Raw genomic sequence first — 13,361 nt, 5'->3', positions numbered from 1 at the left:
TCTTCTATTCTGCTATCCGTAGATTGTACATGAGATTTTGCTGAAGAATAATAAAAGAAACCCTCATTTGCTGCATTGGTTTTCCCATATTGGGTTTTTTCGGGGACAATTGTTTTGGACAATTGTGTTAATGTGTTATTATTGTGCTAGTATTTTCCTTACATTTATTTTCCACGGAAATTAATTTGTGAAGACTACAGTGTATATATTTCGATATTTGCCATAGACAACTGCAAATAATTTGTTTCAGTAAATTAACAAATAGAAGAAATATTATCAGTGGTTGCAGTAGGATTTAGAATTTCCAGATTTTCACATGATATCGGAGCAAAGGTAAAGAAAGAGAGCAGACCGAAAGAGCCTAGTGTTGAAGAGAAGAAGGGAGATCAAAGTGTTGCGTAAGCAACAAATCGAATCCCCATAGGGATTGCGCAGTCCAAGCTAGGAGGGCATGATTCTCGAGGAAATCTCTCTCTATGTGAGTTGACAGAGAGAGGTAAGATTTGAAGTTCATGATTTGTCAGAGGCAAAGGGAGCAACGCAGCAACAGATCCAGCGCAGAGCAGTCTTCAGGCAAGGCGCAGTTTTCTGAAACAATTGCTGGGGGAGAAAATCGTCAGGAGAAGGAGAATAGCATGGAACAACATGGATAGTCAAGATGTATTATCTTCCAGATTGGAAGAAAAATTTGCATGTTTGTCAAGTTCAACAGCAGCAAATGTTTGGTATATTGATAGCGGGGCTTCAACTCACATGACTGGAGTACGCGAATACTTCTCTAGCTATCAAGAAGAGCAAATGGACTTCCAGATCACTATGTGAAACAAAACGAAGTGTACTCCAGTAGGGAGAGGCACCATAACATTTCAGACAGAGGCAGGAACCAGCATAAGAGCCACTAATGTACTGCATGTGTCGGGGTTAGGAATGAATCTGATTTCAGTGTCCCAATTATAGGACAAGGGGTATGATGTATACTTCAATGGAATGAAAGTGTATGTTAAACGTCCGAGCTAGAAGAAGAAGAGACAAATTGGAGCTCGAAGCAACAGATTGTATAGATTACAACTTGAATCTCCAATGGCACTGATAGGTAGCAATCATAGTGGGTAAAAGGAACTGAATGAACTATGGCACAGGCGAATGGGACACTTACACCATGGAGCATTGAGAATGCTCAGAGAGACTGTTATAGGGGTTCCAATCCTTAGTACTGAGCATGATGATGTATGCAGAGGATGTGTACTAGGGAAATACGCTAAGGTAGCTTTTCCCAGAAGTGACAACAGAGCAAGAGGCGTGTTGGTATTAATACACTCAGATATTTGTGGCCCGATGTTTGTGAAAGCTCTTATCGATGGCGGGTACTCTATCACCTTTGTTGATGATCACTCTAGAAAAACCTGGATCTATTTCTTAAAGACCAAGGATGAGGTCTTTGATCAGTTTAGAGAGTTTAGGGCTCTCGTACAAAACATGACAGGGAAAAAGATAAAGGCATTACCCTCAGATAATGGTGGAGAATATACCAATGTTTTAAAACTCTGACTCCGACTCGGAAACGGCCAAGGGTCGACTCCGACTCCGACTCAGTATCGACTCGGCCGGTTTGATTTCAATGACTTGTTCATTGTAAAAAATACATTAAATATTTCTTTTTTTTATAAAAAACATAATTTTAAAGATTTTCGTTCATGTTTCCAAACACAGCTTTAGAATATAGAGAGAAGACAACATATGATCAAAGTAAGCTCACGAATATGTCCATTATATCAAAAAGGCACCCAGTGCACTGTCCAATACAAGGTTCATACTTAGCCACCAATGCCAAGATTCTCTTTTGCCTCGGCCTAAGGGCAATCACTAGACTACAACAACAATAATACCAATTCTCTACCCCTAATGAAGTCTCAAAACCCTTGATTTAATTCCGGTCAAGCTCCAAAACAATCAGAGGTAAATATGTATGTATTAGTCCATTGCCAAAACATTTGCCTTTTTAAAAACATTGTATGGCTCAATGCATTGTTTCAGTTTTATAATTCATGCCACTAGGATAACCATACTTCGACCTTGTAATTTTCAAAACTTTCTCACAGTGATAGATTACTTTATGGCTATAAATATGCAATAAACAACAACCCAACCATTGATATGTAGGAGCCGGAACAACTTTTGACAAATGTGCTTCAAGATTTTCGTCAAAGAGCCGAGCTGGCCGAGTTGTTACCGAGCCAGCCGAGTCATTACTGAGTCCGCTGAATTGTTACCGAGTCAACCGAGTTAATGACTGACTCGATAACAACCCGGCCAGTCGTTCTGTTTCGGCCACCGAGCCGACCCAGCCAGGCATTGGCTCGGTCTGACTCGGCTGAGTCAGAGTCAACTCGGCCGTTTTTTAAAACAATGGAATATACAGATAAAAGCTTCACAGATTTCTGCGCAAAGGAGGGCATCAAAAGAGAATGGACAGCTCCATATAATCCACAGCAGAATGGAGTAGCGGAGCGGAAGAATAGAACAATTGTCGGGGCAACAAAGGTTATGTTATATGACCAAGACTTGACTAGATTCTTATGGGCAGAGGCATGCAACATAGCGGTGTATATCCAGAATAAAAATCCTCACAGAGCATTGGGGAAGAAAACGCCTGAAGGAGTCTTCACGGGGAAGAAATCGGAGGTGATTCATCTGAAGATATTCGGAAGTGTGTCACATTATCACATTCCAGACGAGAAGCGTAGTAAGCTGGATCAGACTGCAGAAAAGGGGTACTTCATAGGGTATAGCGAGACCTCAAAAGCATACAAAATCTACATTCCAAGCAACAGGAAAATTGTAGTAAGACGAGATGTAAAGTTCATGGAAGATAGAGCTTTCAGAAAATTTCGAGAGATACCAGCAGAGGATCAGTCAGCAGATGTTCCATTAGTCCAAACAGCAACAGGGGTAGCAAGAAGGACAAGCAAGAGGACGGATATCAAGATCGAGTACCGTAACCAACACCAATATTTCTTAAGGAATAGGAAATCCAGGGAGTTCCCAACAGATGGAATAGCAGGAACAAAAGGAGGATTTTATTAAGCCTCCCACCACTAATGGTATAACCAGCAGGGAAGTACGACATACGTTGAGGTACGCAAAGGAGTTTGTCAAAGCTCCTAGAACTGAGAAGAGGCAGCGTAGACAGCCTAACAGGTACCAGGACTTGATAGCATAGGTTGAAGAACCCTCCAACTTTCAGGATGTCGTACAACACCAAGTTTGTGTCAATGCCATGGTAGAAGAGTATAGTTCTATCGTGACAAATGATGTATGGGAAATGGTACCTAGACCAGAAGATAGATCAGTTGTAGGATCAAGGTGGATCTACAAGATCAAGTATGTTGCAGATGGAAGTATAGAGAAGTACAAGGCTAGGTTCATGGCAAAGGGGTACGCAGAAAAAGAAGGAATAGACTATGAGGAAAGCTTCGCCCCAGTAGCTAGATATACCTCTATCAGATCTGTTATATCCCTAACAGCTCAAATGGGATGGGAGATTCACAAGATGGATGTCAAGAAAACATTCTTGAATAGGGTAATAGAAGAAGAGGTGTATATAGAATAGCCCAAAGGCTTCGAAACTCATGAAAAGAGAACTCATGTATGCAGGTTAAAGAAAGCCCTGTATGGGCTCAAGCAGGCACTCAGAGCATGGTATAGTTGGATTGATAGTTACTTGCAACAGTTGGGATTCATCAAGAGCGATGTTGATCCCAATCTCTACTATCTAATGGTGGAGAATGAACCACTTATTCTGGTATTATATGTGGATGAGTTATTTCTAACAAGGTCATCTAGGCTTATAAAGCACTGCAAGAAGAATCTTGAAGCATAATTCGACATGAAGGATATAGGGTTAATGCATTATTTTATAGGGTTGGAAGTTTGGAAAAAGATGTGAAAAATTCTGAATCTACACATCAGAAATCCTACTGCAATCACTAGTTTATCATCTCCTACTTGTTCTTTTCATTTAACAAGTTATTTAATTACTTAAACAACAACGAAAACACTATTGCAACCTACACATACATACAGATCATGAAATGAAATAAACTGAGACAATCACACAAGGGACACCATTATTTTTGGACAATTGTCCCCGGAAAAATCCCAATTCGGGAAAACCGGTGCAGCATATAGAGTGTTTGTATTATTAAGCAGGTTTCTTAATACGACTAGGGTGACAAATCCGACTCATCCAACAGAGAATAAACCTGGCAGAAGTACCTCTATCCAAAGACAGAGATTTTGACAATTCCAGCAACTGGATGATCAAACCCCATAGATGACAATTGTTGTTCCCAGTGTTGGGCAGCGACAGCTGCTCCAAGCTCTGCGCTGGAACTTGGTCACCACCTCTAGGAGTTGCGTCACCCTCTCAATGAGCCTCCCTTACTCAAAATTCGATATGTTCAACTGTTGCTCTCTCTGCCCCACAAAAAACCTGATCCCTGCCTCTAGGGAACTGCATCAGCCCTTCTAACTTCTGTGTCAGCTCCTCCAGCTTCTGCTCCAGCTTCTGCGTCAGCCCCACTAGCTTCTACGTCAGCTCCTCTAGCTTCTACGTCAGCCCCACTAGCTTCTACGTCAGCTCCTCTAGCTTCTGCATCAGCTCCTCTAGCTTCTGCATCAGCTCCACTAGCTTCTGCGTCAGCTCCACTAGCTTCTGCGTCACCCTCTCTGGAGCTAGGTTGTCTCTCTTGCTGCTACTCTGCCACTCTGCTATGTATCCTCGGCCTTGAACTGAAGTCCCTCTGTCGAACTGCCCCTCCATCTCTGCAACTCAGATCACTTAGCTCGACTTTCTCAACAAACCACGCCCCAGAAAAATCTAACTCTTTGATCTCTTGGTGTGTCTCCAACTGACCCCCAAGCCTCCTCTTATACTTTTCTTGTTGATGAATCAATGATCGAGATTAAGTCCCTAATCAACGGCTAAGATTAAAACAGACTTGATCCTCATCACTTAGAACCTTCTCACCCATATTTTTATTACTACACATTAATATTTTTATTTTCCTAAGTTTAGACTTAGGAACCCATTACGAATATTAATTATTTTAATAACTCCTCATTCGGGTGGAATTTATCCAAATGATTTATGGGTTCTGAAGATCTCATGTGTTCTAGCCCCTCCACAAAATTTCGAAGCTAGAGCACATTCGATGCTACCCAAAATCAACACTCCCTCTTAGCGAGGAATGTTCTCTCACAATACTTCCCCATAGAAGCATTACACTGATCCACTGCATCGGTCCTCTATGTTGTTGATGCTTCGCCTGTTGCCCTTCATCCACCACACCACTACTTCCTGTAATGTTGCCCATGACTCTGCCACTGCTACATCTGTACTGCAGCTCCCTCTCAAAATGTTGCATCACGTTGCCCATAGCACTGCCACTGCTAATTGTTGCACTGCAACTCAGTTACTGAGAAGTAAGCAACTGAAAACTCACCCAAACACTCACATGTTGGTCGGTTTGGATGCCTCGCGATGCTGAAGCTACCTTTGCTGCTAATCTTTGCTGACCCTCTACTGCCACTGCACTGCTGCAAACTGCTATGTGCCTCTCACACTGCTACAACATTCACTACACTGCCTCAGACTTTGGCACTCTAGCAATGTCGCTGTCGCTAAATCACACCTTGCTCCAACCGACACCCATCATTTTTCTATTGTCGTTAAGGGCTCCTGTAGCCGTATTTGATCCAAGAGTTTGGGCACCTCAAGGATCCTGCTCGCGTCATGTAGTCCTCTCGACTACAACTCCATGTCGTCCCACCTCTTCTCCAGAGACACATGAGCACTCATGGCACAACCGTCATCCTCGCCTTCCTTGTCAGCTTTTGTTGGAGCAACCTTTGAATCAAAAGCCTCCCCCTTGCCCTTCTTCCTAGGGCACTGAGTGGCATAATGTCCCAGATCCCCACAAGTGAAGCATCTGCCCTTGGTTATGTCCTTCTTCTTTCTATTTTGTTTCCCTTGTTGTCCTGATGATGCTAGAGCTGCATCCTCCTCCTCCTCCTCCTTGACCTGGGCTCCTTTGCCACTACTCCCTGTCTTGGTCAACCTCCTAAGCTCTTCTTGTCGGAGCGCTACCCACATCTCCTCCCAACTGGGGAGAATCGCTCTGCCCAAGATACTTTGGACAAAGGTCTCCCAGTCCTCAATCACTGCATTTAGGGCAGTCCTGACCGTGAACTCAGTATCTGGTGTAAACCCCACGAAAGTCAACTGGTCGCGAATCCCTTGCAACCTGAGAAGGAAGGGATCAATCTCCTCTCCCTTCTGCATCTAATTCTGTCTCTGCTGATTTTCTAATAGCATCTTTCGTTGGACGGATGAACACTAGTACATGGTGGTCAGCGCCTCCCACATCTACCTTGTTGTTTCCTTCTCAGCAATGTGTGGTACTACATGATCTTTGACCCCGTCTAGGATCATGCACTTGGCCTTCGCCTAGGCCTCCTCGTACTTATTTAACGGATAAGCGTCAACCGGAACAACAACTACTTTCAAGGCATAGTCCTTAATGCGATGTTTATCTAGGATTGTCAAGATCCTGTCCTTCCAGATGACAAAATTGGATGCTCCATCCAATCTGTCCTGATCCCTCAACCCATTCATTGCCATTTCTGCTCAAAAAATAGGACTGGTTCTCTTCTCCCTCTCCTGCTGCCAATCTAGCATGACTTGGATCTGGATTTCTTTGGCGCAAGAAACCCTTTAAGGAACAAGCTCCTCTAGACTCCTTCTGGGTCCTAATTTCCCTCACGGAAATCCTCCAGCCAAATGTCGAATAACTCCTCTCCAATCCTCCTTTGTTGCTGCAACCAAGATCTAGATTTCATTGGTTAGAAATTTGTTAAGGAAGTGACTCCCTCTACCTCATCTCTGTCTCCACAGACACTGTTATGGACCAACAGAAACAGCATCCTACTAGCTCCACTGATCGAATCTTCACTGCTTCTCTAGCCCAGGCAACAGACTGAATTTAGCCTCTCAGGCTCTGCGGTGGCCCAGAAAGCTGACGTAGTTACTATGTGGGCTCCTCTCTCTCTGCGTCACCCTCTGCGAGCTCGAAATGCTAATGCATGCACCGCACGAGCCTCTGCGTCACTCCTACATTTGCTCCTCTACCTCTTAAAACAGCGCTATCACTCAAGACAGCTACTTCTCTGCTACAAACTCTCCCGATCTCTTGACTGGTGTCTTCAGTCTTCTATGATCTGCAATGCTCTGAAGCCATGTGAAAATTTCTGAATCTACACATCAAAAATCCTCCTGTAATCACTAGTTTATCATCTCCTACTTGTTCTTTTCATTTAACAAGTTATTTCATTACTTAAACAGCGATGAAAACACTATTGCAACCTACACATACATACAGATCATGAACTAAAATAAATTGAGACAATCACACAAGAGACACGCTTATTTTTGGACAATCATCCCTGGAAAAACCCAATTTGGGAAAACCGGTGCAGCATATAGAGGGTTTGTATTATTAAGCAAATTTATGAACACAACTGGGGTGCCAAATCTGGCTCCCCCAACAGAGAATAAACCTGGCAAAAGTACCTCTATCCAGAGACATACATTTTGACAATTCCAGCAACTAGATGATCAAACCCCATAGATGACAACTGTTGTTCCCAGTTCTGGGCAGCAATGGCTTCTCCAAGCTCTGCACTAGAACTGCGTCACCCTCCAAGTGAGCCTCCCTTGCTCAGAAGTCGATATGCGTCACCCTCCCAGTGAGCCTCTAGGGAACTGCATCAGCCCCTCTAGCTTTTGCGTCAACACCTCTAGCTTCTGCGTCAACACCACTAGCATCTACGTCATCCTCTCTGGAGCTGCGTTGTCTCTCCTGCTGCTGCTCTACCTCTCTTCTATCTATCCTTGGCCTTGGATTGAAGTCCCTCCGTCAAATTGCCCCTCTCTCTACAACTCAGATCACTTAGCTCGACTTTCTCAACAAACCATGCCCCAGAAAAATCGAACTCCTTGATTTCTTGGTGTGTCTCCAACTGACCCTCAAGCCTCCTCTTATACTTTTCCTGTCGATGAATAAACAGTCGAAATTAAGTCCCCAATCAACGGTTAAGATTAAAACAGACTTGATCCTTGTCACTTAGAACCTTCTCACTCATATTTTTATTAATACACATTAATATTTTTATTTTCCTAAGTTTAGATTTAGGAGCCCATTAAAAATATTAATTATTTTAAGAACTCCTCATCTGGGTGGAATTTCTCCAAACGATTTCTAGGTTCCAGAGATCTCATGTGTTCTAGCCCCTCCACAAAATTTCGGAGCTATAGTTCATCTAATGCTACCCAAAATCAACAGAGGAATGGGTAGATCTTCCTTGGGCAAGGAGGATATGCTACAGAGGTTCTGAAGAGATTCAGAATGCAGGATTGTAGGCCCATGGGTACGCCTATGATCACCAACTAAAAGAAAATAGATGCATCAAGAGACAAGGAAGTGGAACCCACCTTGTACAGACATCTCATTGGGTTGCTCATGTATCTGGTCAACACTAGGCCAAACATTTGCTTCACAGTCAACACCCTTAGTCAGTTCATGGTGGAACCGAAAAGGGTGCATTGGGCAGCATCTAGACACATTCTTAGATATGTGCGTTGAACAGTCAGATATCGGTTGAAATACACCCAAGGAGATGATGTCAGATTGAACAAATTCACAAATGCAAATTAGGCAGGTAGTTCAGTAGACCAAAAAAGTACCTCCGAGTATTGCTTTAGCGTTGGATCAAAAATGATCTCTTGGTGCAACAAGTAGCAGAACTCGGTAGCTATGAGCTCAGCAGAAGTAGAATATGTGGCAGCCAGCATAGTTACGTGCGAAGTTATATGGCTTAGAAAACTGCTTGTGAATTTGTTCAGGAAGAGGATGGAAGCGAACAATGCTTTCTGCGATAATCAAAGTTCTATCAAACTCTCTAAGAATCCAGTGTTTCATGATCGGTCGAAACACATTGATATCAGATGTCACTTTATCAGACACTGTGTTCAACGTGGGGTAGTACAGCTGTAATATGTCCACACAGGGGATCAAGTAGCAGACGTACTCACAAAGGCTCTAGGAAAAGAGCTAAGTTCATCCAGTTCAGGGAGCAGATGGGTATGGTAGAGAACCCGTTTCAATAGCAGAAACAGAGAGTATCTTAGTTGCAGTAGCAGCAGATGAGAGGAGTTGCAATGCAAATGTTGATTTGTAGTAGCATCGGATGTGCTCTAGCCACGAAATTTGGTGGAGAGGTTGCGGCACATGAGATCTACAATACCTAGAAAGGGTTTGGGCGGATTCTAAACAGTTCAGGAGATATTAAAATAATTAATATTTTTAATGGAGTCCCTAAGTCTAAACTTAGGGAAAATAAAATATTAATGTGGATTAATATGAAACTGTGTTAGAATGGTCAAAAAGACATGGATCAAGCCAGATCTAATCTTAGTTGTTGACTAGCGACTTAATCTCGACCGTTGATATGTCCACTGGAAAAGTATAAGAGGGGGCTTGCGCGTCACTTGGAGAAGTACACTAGATGATCAGTCATTTTGTTCTCTAGAGCGAGGTTTGCTAAGAGAGATAAAATCAGTGATCGGAGAGCAGCTGAGAGGCATTCAGTATAGAGAGACAGACAGAAGGCCAGAGATAGTGCCGGGAGAGCAGCAGAGAAGCCAGAGAGACGCAGGAGCGGCCAGTGCTCACGCAGGGCCATGCAAAGGCAACTAAGTGCTGCACAGAGCACCAGAGAGGCCAGCGTAGCTGACGCAGAGGCTCAGATAGCTGACACAGGGCATCCTAGGGCTAACGCAGGCTCGGATATGCTGACGCAGGGCTAGCGCTAGGCTAGGAGAGGCTGACGCAAGGCCAGCTCTGGGCTAGGGGAAGCTGACGCAGGGCCAGCACTGGGCAGACGCTGTGGTTTCTGAGCAGTTTTGTGTTGAGGAGCTACTGGAAGGATTATACGGGGTTTAAGCCAAGAGATTTGCCAGAAAACAAGAGGTATTACTGCCAAGGAAATTCTCTGTTGGGTAGGCCAGTTTCGGCACCCAGATTGTACTCTAATATTGCTTAATAAGAAAACCCTCAAATAGCTACACCGGTTTTCCCACATTGGGTTTTTCCGGAGACATTCGTCCAAAAATAATGATGTCGTATGGTGTGCTTGTTTTTGTTTCCTTTTAGTTGTTGATCTGTAATATGTTGAGCATGCACTAGTGTTTATTTTTAGTATTGACATTGTAAATAACTTATTAAGGAAAATAACAAGTAGGTAGGAATAAATCAGATAAAGTGCATGGAGGGTTTCTAACTGAGTAAAATTAAAAACTTCAACATGGTATCAGAGCGTGATTGCAAGTCACGGGAGGACTAAAAGAAATTAGTTGAGCGAAGCAATAGCAGCAGAAAACAGTTGTCCCGAGGTGACAGAAACTGTTTCTAAGAACGGGGAAACCAAGGAGTGTGACGCAGAGCCAACCAGGGCTCATGTAGGGCCACGCAGAGGCAGCCGGGAGTTGCGCAGAGCCTCAGAGAGGCTAGTGTTGCTGACGCAGAGGGCTAAGCGGTTGACGCTGGGCCTCCCAGGACAGACGCAGACCCATCAAGGGTGACGCAGGGCTAGCGTGAGGCAGAGAGGGGCTGACGCAGTCCACAGATAGGCAGTTGTTGGGGTTTAGAAGGTTGCAGGAATATAGCAGAGTGGAGTTGGTGAGGTACTGTAGTAAGAACAGTACCTGACAGAGCAAGGCCAAAGGAGTTGCTACCGAGGGTTTCCAGCTGAGGAACCCGGATCAATGGTGCGGTTGCATAAGACGAACAGAGAAGGGGGCATCTCGACAAGCGGCAGAAGGATTTCCAGGAGGGAAATTAGGATTCAAAGGGAGTCCAGAAGAGAACTTCCAGACAGGAAGTAGAGACTCAAAGGAGTCGAACAGAGAACTTCCAGGAGGGAAGTAGAGGAGCATCATGGCACTACACGGAGTAAGAGACCAGGATAGACTGGATGGAGCATCAAACTTCGCAGTCTGGAAGCCCAGAACCTTATCCGTACTTAACAGGAATCATGTCAAGAACTTCGCCTTGAAACATATAGTTGTCCCAGTCAACCCCAGTGATAATGATAGGTACAAGGAGGTGATGGCAAGGGCCAAGAGCATTATCCTTGACGGGGTCAAGGATCATGTAGTACCACACATAGCCGAGAAGGAAACGACATTTGAGATGTGGGAGGCTCTCAAGAAGCTGTACCAGCATACTTCTGTACAAAGAAGAATGTTGCTCAAGAATAAGATGAGGTCATATCAGATGAAGAAAGGACAATCAATTGACACCTTCCTCGGAGGACTGAATGAGATCCGAGATTAGTTGACCGCTATAGGGGCGACACCGGATTAGGAGTTAATGGTGAGGACATCCCTGAATGTTGTCTCATAAGACGGGGAGGTATTTGTCCAGAGTATACTGGGCAGAGGGACACTTCCACCTTGGGACGAGATGTGCGCAGCTCTTTTCCAGGAAGAGATCAGACGACAGTCGAAGACGGGTAGAAGCAGCAAGCGAATCAAAGTCAAGCAGTCGGAGGAAGACATGGCCCTAGCATTTGAGGGAAAGCAAGAAAAGCAGAATAAAAAGGATCTCTCTAAGATCAAGTACTTCCACTGTGGAGAGCCGGGTCATTATGCGACCCAGTGTCCAAGGAAGAAGAGTAAGGGAGAGTCTTCCGAGACTAAGGCAGCGCCAGCATGGGTAGAGAAGGAAATTTTGACAAACGATGACTGTGCCATGAGTGCACACATGCCACTTGAGTGGATGTGGACAGACATCGAGCTGTAGTCAGACAGACTACAGGTGATGAGGGGCAGGATCCTCAAGGTACCCAACCTCTTGGATTAGACCTTGCTACGGGAGCCCCGAAGAGGAGTAGCAGGACTGGCTGAGTCAGGTAGAGATGGATGCGAATGGAGCGGCAGAGAGAGCTACAGTGCAGGAGTCCCGAGAGCGTGAGGCTAGCAGGCTGCAATAGTGCGAGAGGCACAAGAGTGTTGCACCAGTGCAGGATCGCACAGAGAGGTATGCAACAGTGCAAGATGCTGGGAGTTGTTGCAGCAGCGCAGAGATCAGAGAGGGAGTACTTGTCAGCAGCAAAGGGAGCTTCAGCGTCAGTGGATGTCTCTAGCCCAACAAGGAGGTCAGATTGGGAGATCAATTACTTACTTCTCAGTAACTGATGTTGCAGTGCAGCAGTGGGCAGCACGATTGAGCATGATGAGAGGAGGTGCAGTGCGGACGCAGTGCTAGGAGAGAGGACTAGCAGGCTGCAGCAGCATGGATGCAGAGGGAGCTATTGTAATGATGCAGCAGTGGTAGTGGCAGAACTATGGGCAGCAGTACAAGATGCAGCAGTGCAGAGGATGTTGCGCAGGAAGGCCTAACATCAGCACAGGTACCAATGCCAGATGATCAAAGTGATACTCAGTGAGGAGTATTGCTAGAGCAGAATCCTCACTAAAAGGGAGTGTTGATTTGGGGTAGCATCGGATGTGCTCTATCCATGAAATTTGGTGGAGAGGTTGGGGCACATAAGATCTCCAATACCGAGAAAGGGTTTGGGCAGATTCTAAACAATTCAGGAGATATTAAACTAATTAATATTCTTAATGGAGTCCCTAAGTCTAAACTTAGGGAAAATAAAATATTAATGTGGACTAATATGAAACTGTGTTAGAATGGTCCAAAAAACATTGATCAAGCCAGATCTAATCTTAGCCATTGATTAGGGACTTAGTCTCGGTCGTTGATCTGTCAACAAGAAAAGTATAAGAGGAGGCTTAAGGGTCACTTGGAGAAGTACACCAGATGATTAGTCATTCTATTCTCTAGAGCGGGGTTTGCTAAGAGAGATAGAATCGGTGATCTGAGAGCAAATGAGGGGCATTGAGTACATAGAGAGATAGAGGGGTGGAGATAGTGCGGGAGAGCAGCAGAGCAGCCAGAGAGAGTGACGCAGGAGCAGCCAGTGCTCACGCAGGGCCACGCAGAGGCAGCTAAGTGTTGCAAAGAGCACCAGAGAGGCCAGCGTAGCTAATGCAAAGGCTCAGAGAGCTGACGCAAGGCCTCCTGGGGCTGACACAAGGGCAGCACTAGGCTAGGAGAGGCTGACGCAGTCCATATTGGGCATACGCTGGGGTTTCTGAGCAGTTTTGTGCTGAGGAGCTGCCGGAAGGATTATCCGAGGTTTCAACGAGGAGATTTCCCAGAAACCAAGACGTATTA

Source organism: Pinus tabuliformis, chromosome 3_1 (assembly GCF_031772625.1).
Source record: "Pinus tabuliformis cultivar Carrire ecotype Pingquan chromosome 3_1, CPIR1, whole genome shotgun sequence".
NCBI lineage: Eukaryota > Viridiplantae > Streptophyta > Pinopsida > Pinales > Pinaceae > Pinus > Pinus tabuliformis.
This window is presented reverse-complemented; position numbering follows the sequence as displayed.